Here is a 15,126-nt window from a genome sequence, read left to right on the forward strand (position 1 = left end):
CTTTCTATCACACCCCATACACATGCTAACCAACCATCCCTTGAGGAAAATATTGTCTAAACCTGAGGCGTCAAGTCAACTATTGAAATGGGCGATTGAATTTGGGAAGTTCGAGATCACATACCACTCGATAACAACAATAAGGACCAAGCACTGGTCGATTTCATTGTGGAATGCACTGGTATATCCAATGAAGAAGTAATAACGATAGATCGATAATTGTGGAGAGTTTATGTCAATGTATCATCCAATTAAAATGGATCGGGAGCAGGTATCATTCTAATAACACCATCAAGACATAGATTACATTTGGCATTGAGATTTGGATCGAAGCACCCAACAACGAGGTTGAATATGAAGCACTCACTACTACAAAAATGTACTTAGACGACACACATGAGATAACGTTTTTAGTAGAACCATCGTGTCATGTTAAAAATAAATATGCACAACAGTCACTCTCGAACTGTCATGCCCTGCAGATTAAAACTCACATCAGATGACAATTTTAATGAGTCTATTGTAACATGACTACTTTTAACACGAGACAACATTTCTACTAAAACCATTGTCTAATGCAATACAAATTTTTTAATCAAAAACTAATTTGATTTGTATTTTTTAATAGAAGGGGAAATAGAGGCAAAAGTACCAAATGTTTTGAAAAACTAGTGAATTAATACCCAATTCTTTTTTTTTTTTGGGAAAAGTACACAATGTGCACTTCTGTTGGTATCCATCGGTACCCAACCCATTAAGTCTGTTAAAAGCTGACTCTGGACCCACGTGTCAGCTCCTTATTGGCCCATATAAAAAATATTTTTTAAAATTAAATTTAAAATAGAAAAAAAAAATTATTACAAAATAATTTAATCAGTAAAAAAAATTAAAATTATTATAAAAAATATAATTAGTGAATAATTTAATTTTAAAAATAAACTAACTTTTCTAAATATATATTTATAAAAATTATGTATTTATTAAAAACTCTTAAAATTAATTTTTTTTTTCTAAATTTTTCTTATTATTAACTTTTGTATTTATAATAATTTTTATATTAAAATTTAAATTTAATTATATAATGGGATAATAGATGGATTTATGTCCCAAATTAGGTATTATTCCTTGGAATAATTAATAAGTGACATTAAAATTTAGAAATAGAGAAAAATTTGAATTTAAAGATTTTTACTTTTGTTAAATTGCATTATTATTTATTGAGAAATAAATAATAAGAAAGCTTTAAATTTGATAAATGAGATTTATCAAGTGTTTACCCAAAAACGGCTGCTGATGACGTGGCATGAATTTCTCACACGTGGTAGAGTCAAAATGAAGAGGTGTTGTTTGCTTATCGACCATCTCCCTGATGCTTTATCAAACCTCACGATTAGATGCGACCAGACTAGTCATATGCTTCACTTTATTTCTTTAAAACCTCATTATAATAGCTACGTTGATTATTTCCTCTTTATTGCCTTGATACACGGATATTAAGGATAGTTAAGGCCCATTGGCCCATGTAACCCCCCTTGAGCCTATAAATATGCATGAGAGAGCTCAAGGAGGGGACTTTTGACTTTTGAATCTTTTTTCTAAATACTGAGGGAAAGAGCGTATAGTGCGATTATCCTCCAAAAGTTGTATTTTCTCTTAAGGCTTGTGAAACTCAAGAACCCTAGTTCTTTGATCACGACATTTAGATTCAATATCAATAATAGCACTAAGTGGATGTAGGTCATTACCATTCATTGGGGCCGAGCCACTATAAATCATCTATGTCATTTCTTTACCATTGGATTCCATTCTTGATTATCATCTCATTTCTTGTCGTATTTCTGACTCCGTGTCGTTGGCCAAATCGAGGGTCAACATCAAGAATTAAAGATTTATGTTTTAAATTATGAGAATCAAAATAAAAAAAAAATTGATCACCTATTCATTAATATTGAAATAAAACTTGTCAAAGTAGTAACTAATAATTTGTAATATTACTAAGTAAAAAAGAAATTTTAAAAATTATAATATTAGTTATTTAAGATATTATATTAAACTAATTAGTATTTTTTTTTCTTTTCCAAAACTTATAATAATAATTTTTAATACAAATAAATAAAAATAAAATAATCTGGAAAATTAGGTCACCCGCCCAAATCCCTCCCTTCCCCTCATCGTCTTCCCCACGATACCAGCGCCCAACACCCACCCACCCCTTTCCTTGTGTGTGGCCTACCATTCTTGGCACCGCCCAACCTCTCCTGGCCTCTCTCCCCCGCACTGCCCATCTATTGAGTCAGCGAACGACGACGTGCGGCCTCCGCTCAGCCGCCCTGCTCCGGCCTACTTCCCTTGTCACCGCCCTTTACTAGCCTCTCTCTGTCTCCCTCGCAGTTTATATCCATGAAAGTTTGGTATTCCTTTTCTACAATGAGTTTTATTTTTCTGCAATGGTTTTCTGGTAATTAATATACAAATATGTGTTTATTTTATTGTGTGTATTTACAATACCTATATATCTTTTATTAAATATTGATAGTTTTGTTGAAATTTCTTTAACTGTGAAACCTATTACTTGTGATTCATTTGTGTTTAGTGGATGAAAGTGCTGATAAAATATTATTTTTAGTTATGTCGTTAATGTAATTAAGGTGTTTGATTGAATTCTTGAATGATAAAAGATATAGGTTTCTATTTATTTGGAGATGTGGTGTGGTTCGATGTAATATTGTGTATAAAAGAGAAGTTTGTTTTTTAAAAGAGAAACATAAAAGAGAGAAGTGGGGTTCTTTATAGTCAAGTTAAAAGGATTTGAAAGTTATTATATCCAGATATATTTATAAGACTCTCCAATATAGTAAGTTTCCTTAAAAAAAAATTCTCTGCGTATACATATGTATTGTCTCCTCTTGCTGCTATGTTAATCTCTTACATCTTGTTGCGGTCTTTCCTTGTCTCCATCTTACACATATCTTATTTCTCTTTCAATTATTTAAGGCCTTCATCCAATTTGCATTGTTGAAAGGTAATTGCTCTAATTTATTTGATGCATTTGTTTTTGGTAGATTATTGTGCTTTTCAGAATATTAATTTTGTTGGGTTTTCTTTTTTCAAATGAGGGATCTTTTTCCTTTTGGTTCATTGTTGCTGAGTTGAATGTCAACTCTTCTATTCTCTTGTTTAGGTTTGGGATTGTATTTTCTATTCTTTTAATCTGAGAAATTAGTTTAAATATGTATTAGTTATATAATTCATATTACAAGTAGAAATAGTGAAAATGTATTTTTTTGTTGTAATTTCTTTGATATTTTTAGTATAAATTAGAATGTTTTTGAAAAAGTTTCCAAACCCTCGTAAGCGGATTATTTACGATTCTATTATAACAAGACTTTTATATGTAAAAGTTTCAAACTGGGATGCATTTTCTAGTGATTTATTTTGTATTCAACCTATACTCCATTAAAAAAACATTAGTTTCTGATGTGATGGAATTGGTTTTTAAGACATACGTTAGGACTTAATGTTTATTAATGATTTGAATCTCACTCTATTTGATGTGCTAATTATTTATATTTACTTTCTAGCGCAAATATAAGTAGATTGTAGATGACCATGTTTTTTCTCAAAAATGAAGAAAAAAAGATGTGAGAAATAGATCGAAAGTGTTATGGTCTCTGAAATTTTTAATAAGGGCTTTAACTGCCAAATGATAACGTATTCAAGCAGTCTTTGTGGGATAAGGTGGATGAAGATATTCAAAATGGTACCATAGTTTGACAAAACAAGTTCCTACAAATTTCAATTGTTTAGTTGTACTTCACCATGTTTCTAAAATTTGTCCTTGGCAGCCATTAAATTTTTTATTGAAAAAAGCAATTAACTACAAAAAAAATGTGGTTCAACTTGTGGTTTTGAAGCCATGAATTTATTCTGAAGGAAACAGAGTTCATAGACTCTTTTCATTTTCTATGTTTTTCAACCATGTTTATATGTTTAGCTTGTCTGGACTCTTGAACTCATAATCACCAAAGGAGCTGATGCTTAATGGTTGTCAATTTCTAGCTTAAATGTCACTATTTTTTAGGTAAGTTCAATATTGTCTTTGCCATTTATTGGATCTTTATCCTCAGCTTTCTTTTCAGCCATGTTTATATGCTTACACTTGCTGCTATATTTGGTTATGTTTAAGTGGGCACAAGATCACAACTGTTATTTTCTTGTCATTTTTAGTTTTCAAGTAAGATATATATATATATTTATATATATATAAGGTCTTGATTAATTTCCCCACTGAATCTCTTTCTTGCCCACTCCAATCTTATTTGTTATATTAGAAGGTGAGCTAGAACAAATAGCAAATGGAAAAGGTTCAATATGCCTATATTCTGGGTGTACAATAATTCATATAATGCATATATTTTTGTGTGGAATATGTTTCGGTGACTCTTAAACTATTGGTTTCAACTAATTTTATGTTATCTTCTACAGGTATAATTAAGTTTCTTTTGTTAGCTTACTAAGAGTTCAGTGCACATTTTAATGTGTGAGTGTGAATGTAACTTATAGTTGATATATATGATACTAGGTTTTCTACCTCAAAATGAAATTGCTAAAAAATCCCTTTCACAACCCTGAAGTAGAACTAATGACATAGAACACTTTAAAGGTTGTTGCAATTAAGCTAGTTATAAAAGAAATTATCCCAATTTTTTCTTAGATTTTATTTTTGAAATGATTTGCTCTGTTTTTCGTTATTGTGAAATTGAGTGATTTCATATTTCAATGCACTTTTGATCAAGTACTGGTAGTTTCTCTTTACATTTCATTATTGAGTGGCCTTTTGTAATTTAGGAAAGGAATCTAAGAAAGTTTGATATTATAGTAGAATCTTACACCTAAACATGGCAGTGATATTATTGGTTTTTCTCGTGCTTCAAAAGAGTCTATCTACTTTCCCTGAGCTATAAGTAGAAAGAATGAGTTGTGATGAAATAGGAAAGGAAGGGATCACAATTTAATCGTATCTCGTAGCACATTTTTCATATTTATGTAGTTGGGTATTTTCTTGGGAGGTCAATAAAATTTTCTTTTAAAAACCTTTAACCTTTTTCCTTGCCTTTGGTGGTTAGAATAGAAAAATCCCACAATCTGAAATCTGTTGTTAATTGGGTTAATTCTGGGTTGATAGATCTTGTCTGTTGAAAGACCTCCGTTTCTGATGTTTGATACATCAATGGCAGGGATTCAAAAATCTTACTTCTCTCACTAAGCTTGATCTATCTGACAATAACATATCAACACTTCCCCAGAGTTGGTAAGTATAAGATGCCTTTCAGGATTTGTGTATTGGAAGCATAGTATAGTAACATCAATAAGTTTGAAATAATTTTTCTTGCAATTTTATGTGTCTTGTCTGTTGCTTTGTGAAGTTATTGTGTGTGTCTTGCAAAATGCTATAAGAAAACCAAACTTTTGCTCCTGCTGCAAACTACTACAAGAGGTCTATTTATATGTACATTATCGCAAATGATATTTATTGCATGTGATAGAGAGTATTTGCAAGAATTATGAAATTACATTTTGTTTCATGTTTTTCGTAGTAAAATATGAAACTTTTTAAAGTTAACTAGCAATAACTTCTATATGCATATTCATCCCTTATGCATCTGCCAACTAGAGTTGTCTTGTAAACCATATCATATTTGTCCAGATTTGATCTTGTAACGACCCAAATTTGCTAATAAGGCTTAAGGGCCTTGATTAGTGTGCCTGGAGGGCATAATGGGAATCATGTGTGATTTTAATGAGTAAGATGTATGATTGTGATTTAAGCGTGTTATATGACTATCTGAATATTTGAGATGCATGACTATGTGTATTAGCATACATGTAGGCCCTGATTAGGTTAGAAGGGCATAATCGTAATTTTGTCCACTACGGGCATAACTGCTTTGATATATGTGATAATTGTCGAAACCACATTATTATGTGGATATATCTGTGATCTGTGACTCGAGACGATCCTAGTGAGCAAGGTAGCGAAAAAGTCATGGCGGGGATTTATACCCGGCTCGGGGTGAGCTTAGGGGTATAAATGGGAATTTAGTGGGTATACTGGAGTCTATTTCGACATTGAGGAGTATTATTGGTGATTATTTAGGTATCGGGAGTTAAGCGGGAAATATTAGAGACACTCGAGGAGTTAGCGGGAATTGGATAAAATGATTAGAATGCCCTTAAGTTGATTAAAGGATTAGAAATAAAGGGGAGGGCATTAAGGTCATTTGGCTTGTAAGGGATAGATATGCTGAGGCTTTATGTTAGGGGGAATTGTAGAAAGTAATAGAAGTCTGGAAGAGAGGAAAGAAGGAAAAGAAGGGAAAACAGAGCTGCTTTCCTTGGAGTCGGTTGGTGATCTCTTCACCACTTCTGGGTGTTTTCTTGGAGTAACTTTCAGGGGGGAGTTAGGTCAACTAAGCCATAAGGTTTCTGAGCTAAGCTTGAAGAATTGGCAGAGGTGTAGCAAGAACACACTAACACTTGAGGTAAGACTTTAGAGTTCTTCAGTTTCTGATTCTGGTTTCTGAACTATGGTGTTTAAGTTGAATTTGATGGGAACTTTATGGAATTCAGGCCAAAGGCTGAGGAAGAGCAAGCTAAGGAGGTGTAGAGGTTATCTTGAAATCGAATTCCGTTAAAAGGTATGAAGTTCTGAGCTCTAGACTTTGGTGTTTTGACTGGTTTATGTTGAGTTCTGAGTATAGGGTCAGCTATGGTGAATTTTGGGATTAGGATTGCATGTGCTTGAGTTTTGGGTATTTGGGATGCTTGGGATGAGTAGAGTATGTTCATAAGATTTTTTTTGAGTTTGGTGAAGGTTTGGAGAAGTTTTGGTTGAGTTTGGTTCGAGGAAATCGCAGGAAGAGAAACTCGGAGTTGGCCTGTTTGTGACTAGTGCTACAGTGCTAGCCTTTGGGCGCTGTAGCGCTAGGCCATGCATGTTGAGGGGATTTTGCTTCTGTTTGTAGCACTGTAGCGCTACCCTGTCTTCTGAAAGGGATTTTAGGGTTGTTTGCAAGGGTATTTGACCAAGGGTTTGGGGTTTAGTTCCACCACCTTGTTTGGTGTAACTAGAACTTCACGGGGGATCGGGATTGGCCCCGAGGCTAGGTTTTGGACTTGAGGATTGATGATGACTTTGGCCTATGGTTGTGTTTAGGTGAGCGCTAGGGCTCGAGGGGGATCGTGCTCAAGAAGTCGAGGGATCAAAGCTAGTGAATTGAAAGGTAAGAAAACTGCACCCGATTATATGATTATGATGGGACTAAGTGCTCCCGATACTTATATTGTGTCAATGATAGTATCATGCCATGGGACATGTGATAGCGGCCTAAGAGTGCCGAACATAATATTTGCGCATAGGGCGCGGCTTGGCCACTGGTAGCCGAGGACAGCTTAACATTCACTAAGCTCGGTTTAAGCAGGCCGGAGTCAGTGGGATAAAGAAGGGAGCGGCCTGAGGGTGCTAGCCCTGGTTATCATTTGAGTGATGTTATGTGATATGAGTTAATATGCTAGTATAATACTTGATTGTACTGAATATTTATATGGTTGAGAACTTGTGATGCGATATGAGATGTTGATTTGTCTGGTGATTGCTTATGCTTTGTTGTTGTGTTTTCTTGCTGGGCCTTGGCTCACGGGTGCTACGTGGTGCAGGTAAAGGCAAGGGCAGGTTGGACCAATCCTGAGATGGAGAGCTGCGGGGTTGAATGTACATAGCCAGCTGTTCGATCACCATGGTCGAGGAGTGGATCAGGACAGGGACTGCCTAACTGTTTGTTTTGCCTTAATATGGCTTGTTATTGTATCTAAACCTTATGACTTTTGTAAACGATCTTTAAACTTATTATCTTTGGGATCCTGTGTAAACAGATAATGTTTCTTAAACAAATGTGACTGTGAGACCAAAACATTTTAACCTTAGCTCCTTTACAGTTTCAGTAACACGTTTTAAATTGAATGACTTGATTAGCAAATCTAGCACTTTATAAACACACAGTGTAGCAGTCCTGATAGGGCCTGGCCCTTGACTATTGCATGATGCTATTGAGGTGTGCTTATTAGCACTGCTGTGCATGTGAATGAATATCCGGATAAATTGCTATACTTTGATTGCTTGTGAATGATTGGAGTTCCAATGATGGATCATGAAAGGATTATTATCCTGTCATCATAGCCTAATTGCCGAGTCGTTGATTGCAGATTGACTTGAATAGTTATGCGTTCACGAAAATCCACGCGACTAGCCCGCAGGTCTGGGGCTAGAGATGATGAGCAGGGCCAGACCCCTCCGCCAGTCCCTGAGAACTGGCATCAGTTAATGGAAGACATGCAGGCTCGGCTTCAGAGTCAAGATGAGCAGATTCGAATTCTGCGGCAGACTCCACTTGGGAGTGTTGCCCCTATTGTGCCACCGACAGTGGTACCAGTGCAGCCAGTTGAGGCCGGGAACAAGTGGGAACCGTTGTATGAGCGGTTCAGGAAGCAACAGCCCCCGATCTTTGAGGGAGGACCAGATCCACTGAAGGCTGAGCAGTGGATGACTATGATCACTACCATTCTTGATTTTATGAGGGTGGAAGGACATGACAGGGTGGCCTGTGCCACTTATATGCTGAGGGAGGATGCCTAAATCTAGTGGGAGGTGGCATCGCAGACCAAAGATGTTTCTGCATTGACTTGGGAAGGGTTTAAGGACTTCTTTAGTCAGAAGTATTACAATGTTGCCATCAGGAAAGCAAAGATAAATGAGTTTGTGGGGCTGGTTCAGGGCAGTATGACAGTTATAGAATATGCCCTGAAGTTCGATAGACTTGCGAAGTTCGCACCAGATCTTGTGCCTACTGATGCAGCTAGGTAGGATAGGTTCATTAGAGGTCTGAATGCTATGATAGTCCGAGATGTAAGAATTACCACAGTTCCTAGAGGGACAACTTATGCCCAGGCTGTGGAGAAGGCTCTTACCACTGAGGAAGCGGAGAACAAGTTATGGAGAGAGAGTGCTGTGAGAAGGGAGGGTCGCAGGGCGGTGCCTCCATATTCTGGTTCTGGTAGGGGCGGAGGCCCCAGTGATTTGAAGAGAAATACTCCTGATGCTCCGATCGCTCCTGGTCCTGATAGGAGAGGTCGGGGTACTCAGGGTGGCCGTCAGGGAGGCGGTGATTCATGGAGGACCTATCCAGAGTGCACGAGATGCAAGAGACACCATCCGGGCGAGTGTTGGGCTAAGGCCTGCTATGTGTGCAGGGTGATGGGACACCTCAGGAAAGATTGCCCGACAATGAAGAAGGGAGAGACAGGGAAGGTGGACAGCTTGACATAGGCGGAGGCCGAGGCTAGTCCCTCGGTAGTGACAGGTCAGCTTTCTAGTGCTGGCATCCCTTTTACTGTGTTGATTGATTCTGGTGCTACACATTCGTTTGTGTCTGATAAGGTGATTGATAGACTATGTAGACTTAGTGAGTATAGTACTTCAGGGTTTGGGACTATTTTGCCTACAGGGGAACTGGTAGTATCTAGGAGGTGGATTAGAGCACTGCCAATGATAGTTGATGGTAGGGAGTTGTCAGTAGACTTGATTGAGTTGAGTATGGAGGATTTTGATATGATTCTAGGTATGGATTGGTTGGTTAGATATGGAGCTACCATTGACTGTAGGAAGAAGATGGTGACTTTTGAGCCAGAGGGCGAGGATCCCTTTGTTTTTGTGGGAGCGGTGCATGGACCCCGCGTACCCAGGATATCTGCATTGAGAGCCAGAGATTTGTTACAGGGTGGATGTATAGGCTTTCTGCCTAGTGTGGTGGATACCACCAGAGTTTCACCAGTTGGGCCGGAGGAGACCAGATTGGTTTGCGAGTTCTTGGATGTGTTTCCTGAGGATTTTCCTGGGTTGCCACCGCGTAGAGAGATTCAGTTTGTTATTGAGTTGGCGCCAAGGACAGAGCCAGTGTCGAGGGCACCATATAGGATGGCACCGGCGGAACTGAAAGAGTTAAAGATACAGCTGCAGGAGCTTCTGGATCTGGGGTTCATCAGGCCTAGCTACTCGCCATGGGGTGCTCCAGTTTTGTTTGTAAAGAAGAAGGACTAGACTTTGAGAATGCGTATTGACTACCGAGAATTGAACAAGTTGAATATCAAGAACAAGTATCCCTTACCAAGGATTGACCATGGGATTGTATTTGCTGTTACTGATAATAATTTATTTTCTCCACGTAAACTATGCCTATGTGTTTGTAAAATATTATGTGATTGGTTGTGTATTCTATTCTCGTTATTGTTATTGCAAATTCGCTTGTGTTGCAAATTGTACATGCTTTGAAATCATAGACATTGTTTCATTTTGTGCTCGTATACAGATTACACAGTAATGCCATCTTAAATTTTCTTTCTTTTTCCTCAGTCTTACCACAAGAACAATGGTAATGTTGTAAATTTTCTAGTAAAACGCTTATATATATTATGGGCGGAAAATATACCTTATATATCTCACATGAGGATGTAGTACACTTTGGACTTGTGGAAGAAATCGGCGCGTCTTGCATTTCATTCAATATCAGGTAAATTTTAAATTAATAAACATTATATAAATTAGTTTCTTTTTAAGTATAAATATAACATCATTAACTTTCATGTGTGTAGTATAATATGTTTCGAGTTGTCCGATAGAGAGATATCACACTTTTTTGGTTTCATTGAGCCATTGTGGTCATCGATAATTAGGGCAAATATGGATAATCGGGCTGAAATTATCTCAGAGTGTATCAATAACACAGTGATGGGTCAACCTTGGTTAATGACATACCATTTCTTGTAAGTAAAATTTCATTTAATATTAATTTTACTTATACCTTATGATGTTTATTTTAATAACTTGGTTTTAAATGCAGACGTCACCGGATGTTAGTGTTCATTGATCCAGATGACCATACTTGTTACTATCTTAATCCACTTAGAAAATGTCCTCCAAATGATTTGAAGAACCTTATGAACAGGTAATACATTTGAAACTCATTTTAGAATATAATATGGTTATTTAATATGGAAATAAAAAATTAATATGCTCTTAATATTGATGTATATATAGTGTCTCTTCACACATTAAGTGAAAGATAGGAAGGAATAAAAAAAAATTACAAGTAGAAAATAGTCAATTGCCCTCATCAAACATCGTCAGTAGAGTGCGGCTTTTATATCATAAGGATGATGAAGGACTATTGCTTGAATGAGACACCCATGCGATGGCTAACTAGTAATGTAAGTGTATTTATAATTATTGAACTACAATTCTATTGAATTTAATTTCTGACTTAGTTTTTTATTTTGTGTTTTATAGTGTGGTGGGAAGAATACATATACACTTGGTGAAATTAATGAAACTCGAAATGAATGGGCAACCAAGCTTCTTGAGCGGATGAGTCATAGCTAGAGTAACTTTTGAAATCAGAATTAAAAAATATATTAATTTTTGTTTTTAGTTAGCACTTACATAGTTATTGCAAGTGTATATTTTGATCTTATAATTTTTAGATTTGGAACATACTGAGTTCTATTGATTTTGTCTGTCTGTTGATTCTGTCTGAACTATGTTGTAATTACACAGGAAATTATGAATGAATATAGAGGTTGAAAATAGAGAAATAAAAAAATTCTCATATTCTACATGGGACGTCGGTCTCCACAAAACTGTCGTCTTATGTATGGCAGGGGACGATGCTTGCACATAAATTGTCATCTCATGTACTATAGGAGGATGACGCCTGAGTAGGAACTGTCGTCTTATTTACTGCAGTGGATGACGCTTGCACAAAAACTGTCGTATCATGTACCACAAGAGACAACAATTGTATAGGAACCATCGTTTCATGTACGACAAGTAATGACACTTTTATTTAAACTGTCGTTTCATGCTTTACATGGCATGACATTGCATGGGACGACGGTATTAGAACCGACGTACGAGAGTCCATACGACGATTTAAAACCATCGTCCCATGTCAATTTTGTAGTAGTGACTACTAGCAGTGCTTCGAGTGGCTTCCGAGCTAAAAGCCAAAGCCATACATTGCTACAATGATTCACAACTTGGTTTCAACCAGGTACAAGGTGAATACCAAGCTCAAGGAACCAAATTGGTGGTGTACCTATAAAAAGTCAAAACGACATTTGAATAGATCGAATATTACACAATTGAACAAGTCACAAGGTAACAAAACTCGAATGTTGATGCTTTTGCTCGACTTGCGACGGCTAGGGAAGCCGACATACTCATTATGGTCCCAGTAGAGTTTGTACCACAACCAAGTATCATCGAGCTAGAAACAAGTGAGATCGACATGATTGATTCACAACCAACCATGATGACACCTATAATCGACTACCTCGAAACCTAGAATCTCCATAAAGACTAGAATGAGGCTCGAAAGTTGATGTACAAGGTTAAAAGATATATTATCTTCGAAGGAAAATTGTACCAGAGGGGATATTCTATGCCTCTATTATGATGTGTAACTCCAAGTGAAGCAAAAAGAATCCTCGAAGAAATCCATGAAGGATTCTGGGGAGATCACGCAGGGGGCATAACTTCTCAAAGAAGGTCATAAGGCAAGGATACTTCTAGCCTACGCTCAAAGTCAATGTATTCACATATGTTAAACATTGTTATAAATGCCAATAGTCTGCATCAATACCACGAGCTTCACCAACTGAGCTCAGCATGATAACCTCCTCATGGCCATTCGTAGTATGGGGCATACACCTAATAGGGTCGTTGCCAATGGGACGAGGTGGAGTTAAATATGCAGTAGTAGTTGTTGACTATTTCACCAAATGTTCTGTGGTTGAGCTCTTAGCTACTATCACCTTGAAAAAGGTCCTTGACTTTGTTCTAAAGAACATCATATGTCGATATGGGATACCAAGGAAGATAGTTTCTGACAATGGAACCCAGTTCGATAGCGAGTTATTCACTCGGTTTTGTGAACGAAATGGGATCTTAAGATCTTCTCCTCAGTAGATCATCCCCAAGTAAACAGTCAGATCGAAGTTGTAACGTCCCAACATTACCTAATAAGGCTTAGGGCCTTGATTAGGAGGGCAGGATGGCAATATATGGAATTATGTGCTTAATTGTTATATTTATTGTAATTATGTGAATTATATGATAATATGATTAGTTGTGCATATTTAGGGGTTTTAAATATGCATGTGGGCCCGTTTCTTATTAGAAGTGTGATTTTGGTAATTTGGCAAGTTGCAGGCATAATTGTATATTTATGTGCATATATGTGTTATATGTGGGAGACCACTTATTATTTAGGCTTATCTGGGTTACTCGGCACGAGGCGATCCTAGGGAGCAAGCTAGCATGAAAGTCACAACGGGACCCAATACCCGACTCGAGGCGAGTCAAGGGGTATTTTGGGTATTAGATATTTAATTGGGTTATCGGGTTATGGAAATAAATAGTTGGAGATATATTTGAAGTTCGAGAGTTTATGAGGGAATATTGGGGAAATTTAACATTTTGCCCTTGGGGACATATTTGGTAACCTGAGCCTCAATATTAACTTAAGTCAGTTAGCTTAAGGAGATAAAAGGCAAAAACACCAAAAGGAACACACTTAGAAGCTGTGGATCGACTCTTTCTCTCTCTTAAGTTACTCTCTTTCTTTCAAGAAGTTATTTCAAGCTAACCATTGAAGCTAAGGGGATTTAGTGACTAGAAGCCATAGAATTGAAGCTTGGGATTGGGTTTCAGATTTCTTGAGGCTAGAAGGATTTCATCTATAGCTAAGGTAAACATTTGAACTCTCTTTTATGGTTTAATTTGTGTAGAAACCATGGTTTCTTGAGGTTTTTTGGAACCTCTTAATTAAAGGATTGAATTGAAGATTTAATGTGTTTTAGGACTGAATTACTCTTGGGTTTTGCCGCTGGGAAGGTGTTAGAGTTATTGTGATGATTGAATTATGTTATTGGGGAGATTTTAAGTTAGTTTGGTTTGGATTTGGTTGCTAAAAGTGGAGGAATTTCTTGATTCGAGGGGCCAAGTCGCGACTTTGTTCTTGATAAGTCGCGACTCCGCGTGAGCCTAGGCGCCTTGGGAGGTCTCTGCCTGGGGGACGCGCTGCGACCATTTAGGACAAGTCGCATCCCATGCCTCTGGATAGAGGCAAGGAGGTTCTTTTGTTGGAGGGCGTCGCGACCTGTTAGGGCACGTCGAGGCCCACCTGGGCATTTTTTCCTTGGGGAGTTTGATTTAAATGGAAACCTTTTCCTTAGGGCTTAGGGTCGATTCCACTGCTCGGTTTAGTGGAACTCGAGGCCCTGAAGGCTAGGACTTGGTCCGGAAGCCTTTACTTGCTCGTTCTTAATAGAATCTTATTTTGTGGTTGTGACTTGGGTATTGCTAGGGGCTCGGAACCAGGCGTGCTCGAGGGTCATTATTATTTACGCTTACTCGGACCTGAGGTAAGAAAACTACACACAATACGTGTTATATGTGATTAAGGCTTGGCCCGACTGTGATCTATTACCATGACTAGGGCTTGGGCCCCGAGTACGTTTATGCTTAGGTTGTTGTGACGCCCTACTTCCTTAGAGCCGTTACGCGGTGGGTTTTAAAACGAAAAATGTGTAATGAACTCGCTAACCAAGGTTTTTAAAACAAAAGTGTGACTAAGCAAAAATTAAGGCTATAATCTTTAAAAATGTGTTGTTTCATTGAAAACTTCTAGTATTTAACATCTGGGATCCCAAATTAAGGTTTGAAAACTATTTACAACTTAAAATAAGTTTACAGTCGATTAATTATTAAAACCACAGATTATTACAGCCATTTCTCAAATAAACCCCCAACCAAAGCAGTCGGGCAGGCCAAACATGTACGCGTCGCTTCACGCTCTCCGTACTCATGGCTGGTTGACTCAATCTTTGCCCTTACCTGCAACACAAAGCACCCGTGAGCCGAAGCCCAGCAAGAAAACTCATATAGTACATAACATATGCGATTTATATAGTTAACATATCAGATAATCCACAGATAAACAAGTATTCCATTAG

The 15,126-nt window shown here is 37.4% G+C and overlaps 1 long non-coding RNA gene across 1 annotated transcript; it reads left to right on the forward strand.

Annotated features, from left to right (window-relative positions):
• The first annotated feature begins 10,415 nt into the window (after nucleotides 1-10,415).
• On the forward strand, nucleotides 10,416-11,907 carry LOC133821578 (uncharacterized). The gene is made up of 3 exons (XR_009887681.1): nucleotides 10,416-10,875; nucleotides 10,953-11,319; nucleotides 11,399-11,907. It is a non-coding gene; the product is annotated as an uncharacterized LOC133821578 (long non-coding RNA).
• Nucleotides 11,908-15,126: the final 3,219 nt, after the last annotated feature.

This window comes from Humulus lupulus, chromosome 3 (genome assembly GCF_963169125.1).
Source record: "Humulus lupulus chromosome 3, drHumLupu1.1, whole genome shotgun sequence".
Classification (NCBI taxonomy): Eukaryota; Viridiplantae; Streptophyta; class Magnoliopsida; order Rosales; family Cannabaceae; genus Humulus; species Humulus lupulus.